Below are 15,873 nucleotides of genomic sequence, written 5' to 3' on the forward strand. Positions count from 1 at the left end.
AAGCTCTCCTGCCGCCCCCTCCCCCCAACTCCCCCCACCCCCTCCATAAAACATGGCTGAGTAGATGGCCTTTGTAAGAAGTCTCACAACACCAGGTCCAACCAGTTTATTTGATAGTAATCGCACAAGCTTTCGGACAGCATTTCCGAAAGCTTGTGGGAATACTATCAAATAAACCTGTTGGGCTTTAACCTGGTGTTGTGAGACTTCATACTGTGTTTACCCCAGTCCAACGCCAGCCTCTCTACATCTAGATAGCCTTTAGCATGGGCTCGTTTTGCGCCCAACATGAAAGTCTCATGCGCTACCTTCCTGGCTCTCTGTGCAAATCCGCTGGTACAGCAGGCCAGAAACACTTCAAATTGGAACATATTAAACATTTCAAAATGTTAAGCAAGAAGACAATTGTCACAAAACATTTTAATCCACACATGCACTGTTCCACAGGTTGTGTTGGGACTTTGAATGGTTATATTTGTCATCCGTGACCCACCATCATGCTGCTTGCTCTACCCTTCCTGATATTGACCATTCCTCGGACAATTGCTGCAAATGGAGCTGCTCTCACTTCCTCAGAAGGTGTGGGTAAGTAAATGTAACATTTTAGTATCAGAATAATCTAAGATAAACTTGTATAATTCAATCTTTCATCATTAATCTGAGACATAGGCTCAAATTTTACCATCCCGCCCGCCACGGGAATCAGAGCAGGCGAGGGGCACACCATGGACCTTGGGTGGGATTCTATGATTTCGAGATGAGCGAGGCCATAAAATCCCATCCATGAATTCTCCTCAGCATTCTCAGCAGCTGCTTTGGAGAGCTTGTTCACTGATGATGTTTTGCTCTTGTCTGTGTAATGTATATGCTATGCCATGGAAGTTTTAGCTTCGATCATCCATCCTAGCCTTTGAAGGTTTGTTATGTGCTCACCAAGGCAAGAGTCGCTGGCTTTGGAAAATGAAACAAGAACCATTCAACAAGAAGGAAGAACCATTGACCTGGGCAGCACGGTGCTGTTTCACAGTGACTGGGACCCAGGTTCAATCCCGGCCTTGGGTGAATGCGCAGAGTCTGCATGTTCTCCGTGTGTCTGTGTGGGTTTCCTCTGGGTGCTCCAGTTTCCTCCCACAGTCCGAAGATGTGCAGGTTAGGTGGATTAGCCATGCTAAGTTACCCCTTAGTGTCAGGGGAATTACCAGGGTAAATACTTGGGGTTACAGGGTTAGTGCCTGGGTGGGATTGTTGTCAGTGTAGGTTCGATGGGCCAAATGGCTTCCTTCTGCACTTTAAGGATTCATGATCCTAAGCGTATCATCGGAATCAAGAACTCCCACATCGGGCAACTTCTAATGAACCACTACTTTTGAAGAGTAGCCAATGCAGTTTACTCCACTTCCCCTATGGCCCTGGACCAGTGAGTGAATTAACAATTGACTGTTCAATTGCAAACAGTTTTACCAGTGGGTCGATTCCTGCTGGGTTAAAACTGCCCACACTCAATTCCCGTTGTGCCACGGGAGCACGTGTCAAGGTTGGATTTGAGCCCAGAGGAAACTATACCAAGCCACTAACATCCAGGGCCAGAAATGTGAGGGCTGGTGGGGAAAAGACGGGTGGGAGACAGGCCTGGAATTTCCCAACATTTTGCCAGCATGGTTCTAACCCAGAGCCATTTTGTATAAGGCCAGGTCAAGGGGTTGAGGGAATGGGGATGGTGAATGAGCAGGGGGAGATGGGGCAGAAAGGTGGTTGCACATTCACACCAGGTAAAGAGACTTAAAATTTCCAGTCAGAGGGTGGGCTTCCCATTGTAGCCAGTTATACCTAAGCAAACTGGATGGGTTACATCTGGGCAGGAATGGAACTTATGTCTTTGGAGTTGTACTTGCTAGAATGGTTGGGAGTGGTTTAAATTAAAATGGCAAGCGGAATAGGAACCCATGTAAGATTGAGAGCGGTGGGAATCAAGAACAAGAGAAAATTTGATTTTTGATTTGATTTATTATTATCACATGTATTAACGTACAGTGAAAAGTATTGTTTCTTGCGCGCTATACAGACAAAGCATACCGTTCATAGAGAAGAGAACGAGAGAGTGCAGAATGTAGTGTTACAGCCATAGTTAAGGTGTAGGGAAAGATCAACTTACGACGAGGTCATTCCATTCAAAAGTCTGACAGCAGCAGGGAAGAAGCTGTTCTTGAATCAGTTGGTACGTGATCACAGATTTTTGTATCTTTCTCCTGACAGAAGAAGGTGGAAGAGAGAATGTCTGGGGTGCGTGGGTCCAAATAGACAGCAAGGAGAGTAAGGAAAGTGATAGGCAGAGAAATCAAAGGCCAGAATCAGATGAGACGCTCTAAAAATTAGCATGGTGGCACACTGGTTAGCAATGCTGCCTTACAATAACAGGGATCTGGGTTCGATTCCTGTTCAGGTCACTATCTGTGCAGAGTTTGCACATTCTCCCTGTGTCTGCATGGATTTCCTTGGGGCGCTCTGGATTCCTCCCACACTCCAAAGATGTGCAAGTTAGGTTGATTGACCAAGCTAAATTGCCCCTTAGTGTCAGGGGGATTAGGAGTGTAAATATTTGGGATTACGGGGATAAGGCCTGGGGGAGATTGTCAGTGCAGGCTTAATAGGCCAAGTAGCCTCCTTCTGCACTGTAAGGATTCTATGAAGATTGGCATCTGTGATGTGAGGAGGTTGAGATGGATCATTCATGACCGAAGACAGTTGCAAATGGTTCAATCTTTTAGTTTGCACTGATATGCTGGCCTCCTCCATCATTGAGGATGGGGGTATTTGTGGCGCCTCCTTTCCAAATGAGTTGTTGGATTGGCTGCCACAATTCATGACTGGATATGGCAGAACTTCAGAGCTGAGAGCAATCCATTGGTTGTGGAATAACTTAGCTCTGTCTGTCACTTGCTGCTTCTGATATTTGGCATGCAAGCAGTCTGTGTTGTATCCTCACCTCAATTTTAACAGCCCAGAGCTGCTCCCTTATACGCCCCTATGCACTCTTCATTGAACCAGGGTTGATCTGCTGGCTTGATGGTAATAGTAGAGTGGGAGTTACGTGGACCATGAAGTTATAGATTGCAGTCGAATATAATTCTGCAGTTGCTGATGATGTGGAGATGCCGGCATCAGACTGGGGTGGGCACAGTCAGAAGTCTCACAACACCAGGTTAAAGTTCAGCAGGTTTATTTGGTATCATGAGCTTTTGGAGCATTGCCCCTTCATCAGGTGAGTAAAGAGTTTTGTTTATAAACAGGGCATATATATAGAAACAAACTCAATTACAAGATAATGGTTAGATTGCGTGTCTTTACAGGTAATCAAGTCTTTACAGGTACAGACAATGCAAGCGGAGAGAGGGTTAAGCAGAGGTTAATGAGATGTGTATTGTCTCCAGCCAGGTCAGTTAGTGAGATTTTGCAAGTGCAGGCAAGTCATGGGGGTTACAGACTGTGTGACATGAACCCAAGATCCCCGTTGAAGCCGTCCTCATAAACTTGGCTGTCAGTTTTTGCTCAGCGATTCTACATTGTCATGTGTTTTGAAGGCCGCCTTGGAGAACGCTTACCTGAAGATCAGAGGCTGGATGCCTTTGACTGCTGAAGTGTTCCCCGACAGGAAGGCAACACTCCTGCCTGGTGATTGTCGAGCGATGTCCATTCATCCATTGTCGTAGTGTCTGCATGGTCTTGCCAATGTACCATGCCTCGGGACATCCTTTCCCGCAGTGTATCAGGTAGTCAATGTTGGCCGAGACTCAGGAGTATGTACCGTGTATCTGGTGGGTGGTGTTCTCACGTGAGATGATGGCAGCAGTGTCGATGATCCAACTTGTCTTGCAGAGGTTCTATGACAGTGTTGTGTGGTGTCGCAGTCATTGTTTTCCTGAATGCTGCGTAGTTTGCTGCGGACAATGGTCTGCTTGAAGTTGTGCAGTTGTTTGAAGGTAAGTAGTGGGGATGAGGGGATGGCCTTGGCGAGATGTTCGTCTTCATCAATTACATTGATGAAGGCTCCAAAAAAGATATCATAGCATCTCCACTCCGGGGAGGTACTGGACGATGAATGGTACATTATCTGCCATATCCTGTCTTTATCTTCTGAGGAGGTTGATGCAGTTTTTTGCTGTGATGAGTTGAAACTATCAATTGATGAGTCAAGCGGCAGATCTATCTCGTTCTTCTGAGGGCATCTTTCAGCGTCTGGAAGTGTCTGTTGCGATCCTCCTTGTCTGAGCAGATCCTGTGTATACGGAGGGCTTGTCCATAGGGGACGGCCTCTTTAAAGTGTTTAGGGTGGAAGCTGGAGAAGTGGAGCATCGTGAGGTTATCTGTGGGTTTGCGGTACAGTGAGGTGCTGAGGTGACCGTCCTTGATAGAGATGCATGTGTCAAAGAGTGCAACCTATTCCAGAGAGTAATCCATGGTGAGCCTGATGGTGGGATGGAACATCATATAGCTGTTTCAATGTTTGTTCGCCATGAGTCTAAAGGAAGAAAATGTCATCAGTATATAGCATCGGTTGAAGGTCCTGTGTGGTGAAGAGGTCTTGTCCGAAGATGTTGGCTGATGGCCCACAGTGGCTGGTTGATAGGTGTCCAGTTTTGAGTTGCTAGGTTTGTTCACAGTCCATCCCATTTAGCATGGTGGTTGTGCCACACAAATCACAATGGAAGGCATTTTCTATGTAAAAGTGGGGCTTTGTCTCCCAGGGACTGTGCAGAGGTCGCTCCTACTGATACTGTTATGCATCAAAGACTAAGCCAGCCCAGTCAGTAGTGGGGCTAGCGAGTCACTGTTGGCGATACTGAAGTCCTCCCACTCAGAATACACTGTGTATCTCTGCCACTCTCAGTACACTCTTCAAGTGGTGCTCAATATGGAGGAGTACTGATTCACCAGGTTGGCGGGTTGGGTGGAGTGGTAGGTGTAATCATTCCCATGGTTAACTTGATGCCACAAGACCATATGGGTCTAGAATCAATGGCACTCCCAGGGCCTCTCTCCTGACTATACCGCTACACCTTCACCTCTGGTGAGTCTGTCCTGCCATTGAGAAGGAACATGCCCAGAGATTGTGAAGGTGATGTCAGGGACATTTTCTGTCAGATACATTTCTATGACTATGTCGGTGTCAGACCATTGCTTAAGCAGCTCTCTCAGTTTTGGCACAAGTCCTCCGATGTAAATAAGAACTTTGCAGGGTTGATAGGACCAGTCATCCTATTGTATTTTCCAGTGTATAGGCCAATGCCAGGTTATCCGTCCAGTTTCAACCCCTTTTGTAGACATAATAATAGTTTGATACAACTGAGTGACACATTTCTGAAAGCATTTAAGAGTCAACTATATTGCTGTAGAAGGCAATTTTGGAGTCACATGTAGGCCAGGCCATGTAAAAGTGGCAGATTTCTCTTCCAGAAGGTCATTAATGAACCAGATGAGTTCCAAAGAAACCAACAATGGTCACCATTGACCATTGAGACTGGCTTGATATTCCAAGCTTATTAATTGAATTCAAATTCCATCAACTGCCACAATGGGATTTGATATATCTTTCCAGAGCCTGGGCCTCTGGGCTTCTGGCATAATGACGTTACCAACTATGTCACCACCTCCCCCAAATTTATTGGTACATTGACCAACACATCAATATGCTATTTATAGACTGGGCTCCCTGATGAACTTGGCTGTGAGTAATCTGCACACACTAGGCTTTTTATTAAGAGTGTGTACCCGTACAGTCATAGCTATTGCAGAGGCCCTGGGTAAAATCAGGTTGTTTATAAGGGAATGAGTGTAAAAACAAGATGTTCAGTTAAGCAGGAGACAGTTTTGTGGATTCGTCATCATTGTGAAATCACAGGAAGACTGATAATATCAACCAGTTGTGCAAAGGGAAATTTTGTTTTTCTCATTGAAATGATATTCAGAATATAAATAAAAGAGGAACAGATAATAGAATATTATAATTATTACTTTTGATGTAAATTTTTGCAAATACAAAGTTTCAGTGGCTCATACTGATAGATCTCCTGTGACGATAGTCAATGGTTTATTTTTTATAGTTTATTTATTTATTAATCACAAGTAAGACTTACATTAACACTGCAATTAAGTTCTGGTGCAGATGGAGGAGGAGAAAGTGGGTTCCCGGACACGCGTCCTTTGTTTGAATAGAGGGGAGTATGGTAGGATGAGAGAAGAATTGGCAAATGTGGACTGGGGGAGTGCGTTGGAAGGTAGGTCTGCTGAGGAGCAGTGGAGGATCTTTAAGGAGATCTTTCTTGGTGCTCAGCAGAAATTTATTCCGATGGTTAAAAAGGACAGTAGGAAGAGAGGTAATAAGCCGTGGATAACGAAGGAGGTGAAGGAAAGTGTTAAATTAAAAGCGGAGGAATTTAGAGTAGCTAAGAGCAGTGGGCGAGAAGAGGATTGGGAAAGGTTTAAATGTCAACAAAGATTGACAAAGAAGTTGATAAAGGAGGGTAGGAGAAGCTATGAGGCTGGGCTAGCACTTAATATAAAAAAGGATAGCAAGAGTTTTTATAAATATATAAAAAGGAAGAGGCTGGCTATGGTGAACGTTGGTCCTTTAGAGGATGAGAAAGGGGAGCTAGTGGTAGGGGATGGGGATATGGCTAAGGTCTTGAATACCTTTTTTGTTTCTGTCTTCACGGAGGAGGACGTGAATAATTTGCCGGGTGTTAGAGATGGAAAGGTGGTAGGAATGGAGGGTCTTAATGACATTACTGTTACTAGAGAGGTGGTGCTCGACAGACTGGAGGGGCTGATTGTGGACAAGTCCCCAGGACCGGATGGAATGCATCCGAGGGTTCTGAAAGAAATGGCGGAGGTTATAGTGGATGCCTTGGTGGTTATTTTCCAGACGTCGCTGGATTCCGGGGAAGTGCCGGAAGATTGGAAAACGGCTAATGTTACGCCGTTGTTTAAGAAGGGTGCCAGGCAAAAGGCGGGGAATTATAGGCCGGTTAGTTTAACGTCTGTGGTAGGTAAAATGTTAGAATCCGTCATTAAGGAGGAAATTGCGAGGCATCTTGAAGGGAATTGCTTGATAGGGCGGACGCAACACGGTTTCATTAAAGGGAAGTCGTGTCTGACAAATTTACTGGAGTTCTATGAGGATGTGTCTAGGGCAGTGGATAGAGGAGAGCCGGTGGATGTGGTCTTTCTGGATTTTCAGAAGGCGTTTGACAAGGTACCTCACAAGAGGTTATTGCAGAAGGTCAGGGGACATGGAGTTGGGGGTAGGGTGTTAGCGTGGATAGAGGATTGGTTGTCAAATAGGAGGCAGAGAGTGGGGGTCAATGGGTGCTATTCGGATTGGCGGTTGGTGACTAGTGGGGTGCCCCAGGGGTCGGTGCTGGGGCCTCAGCTATTTACCATTTATATAGATGATCTGGAGGAGGGAACCGAGTGCAGGGTGTCGAAATTTGCTGATGACACCAAGATTGGGGGAAAGGCAAATTGTGCGGAGGGTGTGGAGAGTCTGCAGAAGGATCGAGATAGGCTGGGCGAATGGGCCAGGAAATGGCAAATGGAATTTAATGTTGGCAAGTGTGAGGTGGTCCACTTTGGTAGGAAGAATGGTAGGAAGGACTATTACTTACGTGGCGAAAAACTGCAGCAGGCGACGGTGCAGAGGGACCTCGGGGTCCTTGTGCATGAGTCGCAAAAACCCAGCTTGCAGGTGCAGCAGGTGGTCAGGAAGGCGAATGGGATGCTGGCCTTCATAGCGAGGGGGATTGAATATAAAAGTAGGGAGGTCTTGCTGCAGCTGTATAGGGCATTGGTGAGGCCGCAGCTGGAGTACTGTGTGCAGTTTTGGGCGCCGCACCTGCGCAAGGATATTTTGGCCCTGGAGGGAGTGCAGAGGAGGTTTACTAGGCTGATACCGGAGTTGAGGGGATTGAGCTATGAGGAGAGGCTGAATAAACTAGGCTTGTACTCGTTAGAGTTTAGAAGAATGAGGGGAGATCTCATTGAGACGTATAAGATGATGAATGGGATGGATAGGATAGAGGTGGAGAGACTCTTCCCGCTCAAAAAAGACAGTAGGACTAGGGGGCACAGCCTCAAGATAAAGGGGAGGCGGTTTAGAACGGAGTTGAGGAGGAACTTCTTCACTCAAAGGGTGGTGAATCTCTGGAATTCTCTGCCCGTTGAAGTGGTGGAGGCTGCCTCGCTAAATATTTTTAAGAAGCGGGTTGATGGGTTCTTGATAAGAGAGGGGATTAAGGGTTATGGGGAGAGGGCGGGAAAGTGGAACTGAGCCACAACAGATCAGCCATGATCTTATTGAATGGCGGGGCAGGCTCGAAGGGCTAGATGGCCTACTCCTGCTCCTATTTCTTATGTTCTTATTGTGAAATTCCCCAGATCGCCACATTCCAGCATCTGCTCGAATCAATGTACCTAACCAGCACTTCTTTCAAACTATGAAGCAGCAGTGCTAACCACTGTGCCACCGACTAGACAAGGCTGAAGCTTTACCCACTCTGGTGTCTCAAGGGCTTCCTGAAGTTTGCGTGAAGCAATTAAAATTTATTCATTAGCGTCACAAGTAGGCTTGCGTTAACATTGCAATGAAAATACTGTGAAAATCCCCACATTCCGGCGCCTGTTCAGGTACGCTAAGGGAGAATTTAGCATGGCCAATGCACCTAATCAGCATGTCTTTCAGACCGTGGGAGGAAATGGGAGCACCTGGAGGAAACCCACGCAGACACGGGGAGAATGTGCAGACTCAGAACAGACAGTAACCCAAGCCGGGAATTGAACCCAGGTCCCTAACGCTGTGAAACAGCAGTGCGAGCCACTGTGCCACTGTGCTGCTTGAATCTATTGCTCCATCCCTTTGCATTTTTTTCTCCTTCACAAATTTATTCAAATCCTATTTGAAAGTTACATTCAACATTTTTAAGTTTATTTTTTAGTGTCGCAAGTAGGCTCATACCAACACTGCAATGAAGTTACTATGAAAATCCCCTGGGGTTAGGCTGTATCAATCTGTATCGGCTATCATATTAGTGCATGCTAGCCACTTGTCTAGACAAAGCTGCTGGCTCTGGCTCTTTTATCATTGTCCAGACTACAACATGCATGTTGCCATAGCAACTCATATTCCTTTGCTCGTTGGCTCAGTTGGCAGTACAACCATTGTAGATCAGATTGATGCCAACAGCGCAGGGTTCAATCCCTATTCTAGCCTTGGTAGATTTGTTTCACACCTCCTTCCCGTGCCTATGGTGGAGGTTGCAGTGCTGTAGGTGAGCAGAGAACTGAGGAAGAAATGTTAAACTTTAATGAGTTCTGCCTGGTGCAATTCCTGTTGTGAACCCTTATGTTGCTTCAAGAGTCAATGTGCCCGCATCAGGCACTGCTCACGAAACTGCCAGAGAGACTCCGCTGATAGCCTTTGTCAGCAATGGCTCAACAAGGGGTGGCACAGTGGCACAATGGGTAGCATTGCTGCCTCACAGCACCAGGGACCTGGGTTCAGTTCCGAGCTCGGGTCACTGTCTGTGTGGAGTCTGCACATTCTCCCCATGTCTGTGTGGGTTTCCTCCGGGGTGCTCCTGTTTCCTCCCAGTCTGAAAGACATATTGGTTAGGTGCATTGGCCATGCTAAATTCTCCCTCGGTGTATCCGAACAGTTGCTGGAGTGTGACGACTAGGGGATTTTCACAGTAACCTCATTTCAGTGTTAATGTAAACCTACTTGTGACATTAACTAACTTGTGAAATTAATAAATTTTAATTGCTTTACACAAAGTTCAGGAAGCTCTTGAGATATCAAAGCAGGAAAGCCCTGTCTAGTCAGTGGCACAGCGGTTAGCACTGCTGCCTCACTGTGCCAGGGACTGGGGTTCGATTCCTGCCTTGGGTGACTGCCTGTGCAGAGTCTGCACGTTCTCTCTGTATCTGCGCGACCTTCCTCTGATTTCCTCCCACAGTCTGAAAGACGTACTGGTTAGGTGGATTGACCTGAACAGGCACCGGAATGTGACAAGAATAAATAAACTAAACAAAGGACATTAAAAGGACTATTCTGAAGTTAAAACAAAATGGAAGAATTAGTTGTGCAGATAGATGAAAAGGAGTTAGAGAGGGTTACTATGGTTAGAATTACGGAGACATGTCTCAAAGTTGACCAAGGATGGGAATTAAACATTGAGAATTATTCAGTCTTAATATAAGCTTATTAATTAATAAACTTAAAAACAAATTATGCATATTATCTGAGACACACAGGCACAGGAAGCAACTTTTTAAGTTGTTTTGATAGCAAAACATATTTAACTTACAAAAAACTTGTGCATCAGCCAACATATTTTGTGTGGTTTCTTTGAAGTTATTTTCAGTGGTTCCATATCTAGCTACTTACAGGTGAAGGACTGATCACTTTTTTTTTCACAAAAATGCCTATTTTGTGCTGATAAACTGTACCAACGATTCCAGACCCACTAACAGGAAGAAGGGAGTAACATGCTCAATAACATGCTGGCATGGTGCCTGATTGCACTGGCCAGGGACAACATTACACTTGTGAAATTATGCAATTTCCCATTTACCAACCCCAGACAGAAACCGTAGTCCCGTGTACCTTTAGACACAGAGAGAAAGTCCCAGACCACTTCCTCACAACCACCTCAGCCCACGGAGGCTCCAGGCATTCACCTTCACAAAAAGCTTAGTCAGACTTCCCTGGGAAGCCCCAGCTATGATAAGTTCCTCTATTGACAGCTTTGCGAAGTGCTTTGCGCCTCCACCGGACCACTTCTGCATCAACCAATATCATCATCCAGAATGATGGATAGCATTAATGTCGAGGGGGCTAGAATACAGAAGCAGGGATGTACTGCTGAGGCTCTTGTGAGACCATGTTTAGAATGTTGCAAGGTATTTTTGGCCCCGTATCTAAGGAAAGATGCACTGGCCTTGGAGAGAGTGCAGAGGAGGTTCACAAGAATGACCTCGGAAATAAAAAGCTTGACATATGAGGAGTGTCTCAGGCTTATGGGACAAACCTTTAGGCAGAAACTGAGGAACGTAGACTAGGGGCAGATGTTTGAGGGCAAATCAACACCTGACATGTGGGACGCTTTCAAGTGTAAGTTGATAGGGATTCAGGACCAGCACATTCTTGTAAGGATGAAGGGTAAGTATGGCAAGTTTTGAGAACCTTGGATATGGAGAGATATTGTGAGCCTAGTCAAAGAGAAAAAGGAAGCATTTGTCAAAGATAGGAGGCTGGGAGCACACAAAGCAAGTGTGTAATACAAGGAAAGTAGAAAGAAACTTAAGCAAGGAGTAAGAAGGGCTAAAAGGGGTCATGAAAAGTCATTAGCCAGCAGGATTAAGGAAAGTCTTATATAAATATACAAAGAGCAAGAGGGTATCCAGGGAGCGGGTTGGCCCATTCAAGGACAAGTGAGAGAATCTACGCGTGGAGCCAGAGGAAATGGGTGGGGTATTAAATGAATACTTTGTGTCAGTAATTACCGCAGAGAAGGACTTGGATGATGAGTAGATAGTTAGGAAAGGATGTGTAGATAATTTGAGTCATGTTGAAATCAAAAAGGAGGAAGTATTGGGGCTCTTGAGAAACATTAAGATAGATAAGTCCCCAGGGCCTGGTGGGATATATCCCAGAATACTGAGAGAGGCAAGGGAGGAAATTGCTAGGGCCTTGAGAGAAATCTTTCTATCCTTACTGGCTACAGAAGAGGTCCCAGAGGATTGGAGAATAGCCAATATTGTTCCTTTGTTTAAGAAGGGTGGCCAGAATAATCCAGCTAATTACAGGCCAGTGAGACTTACATCAGTGGTAGGGAAATTATTGGAGGGGATTTTTTGATTCAGGATTTATTCTCACTTGGAACTAAGTGGACGTATTAGTGAGGGGCAACATGGTTTTGAGAAGGGGAGGTCGTGTCTCACGAACTTGATCGAGTTTTTTGAGGAAGTGACGAAGATGATTGATGAGGGTAGGGCAGTGGATGTTGTCTACATGGACTTCAGTAAGGCCTTTGACAAGGTCCGTCATGGCAGACTGGTGCAGAAGGTGAAGTCACATGGGATCAGAGTGAGTTAGCAAGGTGGATATAAAACTGACTCAGTCAAAGAAGACAGTGTGTAGAAGGGTGTGTTTCTGAATGGAGGGCTGTGACAAGTGGTGTTCCTCAGGGATCAGTGCTGGGACCTTTGCTGGTTGTAATAAATATAAATGATTTGGAAGAAAATGTAACTGGATTGATTAGTAAGTTTGCGGATGACACAAAGATTGGTGGATTGGCGGATAGCGATGAGGACCATCAGGGGATACAGCTGATATAGACCAGTTGGAGACTTGGGCAGAGAGATGGCAGATGGAGTTTAATCTGGACAAATGTGAGATAATACATTTTGGAAGGTTTAATACAGATAGGAAATATACAGTAAATGGCAGAACCCTTGAAAGTATTTATAGGCAAAGGAATCTGGGTGTACAGCTACACAGGCCACTGAAAGTAGCAATGCAGGTGGAGATGTTGTCAAGAAAGTATACGGCATGGTTGCCTTCACTGGCTGGGGTATTGAGTTTAAAAATTGGCAAGTCATGTTGCAGCTTTATAGAACGTTAGTTAGGCTGCAGTTGGAATATAGTGTTCAATTCTGATCGCCACACCACCAGAAGAACATAAGAACATAAGAAATAGGAGCAGGAGTAGGCCATCTAGCCCTTTGAGCCTGCCCCGCCATTCAATCAGATCATGGCTGATCTGAAGTGGATCAGTTCCACTTACCCACTTTCTCCCCATAACCCTTAATTCCCTTGTCTGTCAAAAACCTATCTACCCGTGACTTAAATATATTTAGCGAGGTAGCCTCCACCACTTCAACGGGCAGAGAATTCCAGAGATTCACCACCCTTTGAGTGAAGAAGTTCCTCCTCAACTCCGATCAAAACTGCCCCCCCTTTATCTTGAGCCTGTGCCCTCTAGTCCTGCTATCCTTTCTAAGCGGGAAGAATCTCTCGACCTCTGCCCTATCCATCCCTTTCATTATCTTATATGTCTCTATAAGATCCCTTCTCATCCTTCTAAACTCCAACGAGTACAGACCCAGTCTATTTAGTCTCTCTTCATAGTCCAACCCCCTCATCCCCCGTATCAGCCTAGTGAACCTCCTCTGCACTCCCTCCAAGGCCAATATGTCCTTGCGCAAGTGCGGTGACCAAAACTGCACACAGTACTCCAGCTGCGGCCTCACCAGTGCCCTGTACAATTGCAGCAAGACCTCCCTACTTTTATATTCTATCCCCCTCGCTATAAAGGCCAGCATTCCATTCGCCTTCTTGATCACCTGCTGCACCTGCAGACTGGGTTTTTGCGACTCATGCACAAGGACCCCCAGGTCCCTCTGCACCATAGCATGCTGCAGCTTTTCGCCCTTTAAATAGTAATCCCTCCTACTATTATTTCTGCCAAAGTGGATAACCTCACACTTGCTAACATTTTACTTCATCTGCCAGGTCCTCGCCCACTTGCTCAGCCTATCCCGATCCCTCTGCAGACTTTCCACACCCTCCACGCAATTTGCTTTACCACTCATCCTTGTGTCATCAGCAAATTTCATCACCCTACACTCAGCCCCCTCCTCCAGATCATCTATATAAATGGTAAATAGCTGAGGCCCCAGCACCGATCCCTGCGACACTCCACTAGTCACCAACTGCCAATCAGAATAGCACCCATTGATACCAACTCTCTGCTTCCTATTAGACAACCAATCCTCTATCCACACTAACACCTTACCCCCAACTAGGATGTGGAGGCTTTGGAGAGGGTACAGAAAAGATTTACCAGGATGTTGCCTGGTATGGAGGGCATTAGCTATGAGAAGAGGTCGGAGAAACTTGGTTTATTCTCACTGGAGCGACAGAGGTTGAGGGGAGACCTGATAGAAGTCTACAAGATTATGAAAAGCATGGACAGAGTGACAGTTAGAAGCTTTTTCCCAGGGTGGAAGAGTCAATTACTAGGGAGCATAGGTTTAAGGTGCGAGGGGCAAGGTTTAAAAGGGACGTGTGAGGTAGATTTTTTTACACAGAAAATAGTGGGTGCCTGGAACTCGTCGCTGGGGAGGTAGTGGAAGCTGATACAGTAGCGACTTTTAAGGGGCATCTTGACAAGTACATGAATAGGATGGGAATAGAGGGATATGGTCCCTGGAAGGGTAGAAGGTTTCAGTTAAGTCAGGCAGTATAGTCGGTGCAGGCTTGGAGGGCTGAAGGGCCTGTTCCTGTGCTGTAACTCTCTTTGTTCTTTGTTCTTTAGGACTGAGCTGAGGATGAATTTCTTCAGCCAGAGGGTGGTGAATTTATGGAATTCAAGGCTCTGCGGAGGCCAGGTCATTAAGTGCATTCAAGATAGAGATAGATAGGTTCGTGGTTGGTAAAAGTATCAAGGGTTATAGAGAATGGGGTTGAGAAATGTATCAGCCATGATTGGATGGCAGACCAGGCTCGACAGCTGAATGGCCTAATTCTGCTCCTACATCTTATGGTCTTTTGGTCTTTATGATACTAAAACTGGCATATCTTTCCCTCTATGTTATTGACCCTCATTGGATATTCTGGTCACTACTAAATGTAAGGGTTTTTAAGTGCATCTTTCGAGTTTTATTACCTTCATTCACATGTACCAACCTTGAGTCATAGTCATAGAGTCATACAGCACAGAAAAGGCCCTTTGGCCCATCAAATCTGCACCAACAATAACTACCACTAAAGGGTGTACTAATCCATTTTCCTGCGCTTCTCTCATTCCTTGATGATTATGATATTTCAAGTGCTCACCCAAATATTTTTAAAGGTTGTCAGGTTGCTGGCCTCCACTACCTTCTTGATCAAGAACCTATCTATCTCTGTCTCAAAAGCATCCAACGACCTGGCCTCCGCAGCCCTCTGTGGCAATGAGTTTCACAGATACACCACCCTCTGGCTGAAGAAATTCAAAACCAGTTCCGGAAATGATCACCTGAACTTTAAAAGATTTGATTTGATTTGATTTATTATTGTCACATGTATTAGTATACGGTGCAAAGTATTGTTTCTTGCGCGCTATACAGACAAAGCATACCGTTTATAGAGAAGGAAACGAGAGTGTGCAGAATGTCGTGTTACAGTCATAGCTAGGGTGTAGAGAAAGATCAACTTAATGCGAGGTTGTTCCATTCAAAAGTCTGACGGCAGCAGGAAAGAAGCTGTTCTTGAGTCGGTTGGTACATGAGCTGAAGAAGGTGGAAGAGAGAATGTCCAGGGTGCGTGGGGTCCCTGGTTTCTTTGCCGAGGTAGTGGGAAGACAGAGTCAAAGGGGTCTGAGCCCGTTACATTCAGAGCTGTCCGCATACAAGGTCAAAGTGTCAGGCAAAAACACACATTGATGAATTCACCCCACACTGCAATCCCACAGTGAGCACAAGAGGGTGGCTAGCCTACTGTTTCTCCAGGAGATGGTGGGGGGATCAAAACTTACCATGGTAGCCTTGTGATTTGACTGCCCATAATAGAAGCTGCCCCATTTCCCTTTCCATTGGTTGCCATGCAGGCTTTAATGCCCGAACAACAAGTTGAAAACATGTCCCCTCCTGTGCAGTCGCTTACATTGGCATTGTTTTCCATAGACTAATAAAATCCCTGCAGTGCAGAAGGAGGTCATTCGCCCCATTGAGTCTGTGCTGACTGTCCGCAAGAGCATATACCCCAGGCCCACACTCCTCCCCACCCTATCTGCGTAACCCTGTGCATTTACTACGCTTAATCCGCCTGGCCTGCGC

At 45.7% G+C, this 15,873-nt stretch overlaps 1 pseudogene across 1 annotated transcript in view; it reads left to right on the forward strand.

The window, feature by feature from the left end:
- The window catches only part of LOC145349473 (interleukin-13 receptor subunit alpha-1-like), a 50,291-nt pseudogene that overhangs the window by 13,453 nt on the left and 20,965 nt on the right, over window positions 1-15,873 (forward strand). Inside the window, exon 2 of the transcript XR_013888079.1 lies at window positions 448-585. The product of XR_013888079.1 is annotated as an interleukin-13 receptor subunit alpha-1-like (transcript). The remainder of the gene's footprint in view (window positions 1-447; window positions 586-15,873) is intronic.

This window comes from Carcharhinus amblyrhynchos, chromosome 10 (genome assembly GCF_965287045.1).
Source record: "Carcharhinus amblyrhynchos chromosome 10, sCarAmb.v2.hapA, whole genome shotgun sequence".
Lineage (NCBI taxonomy): Eukaryota > Metazoa > Chordata > Chondrichthyes > Carcharhiniformes > Carcharhinidae > Carcharhinus > Carcharhinus amblyrhynchos.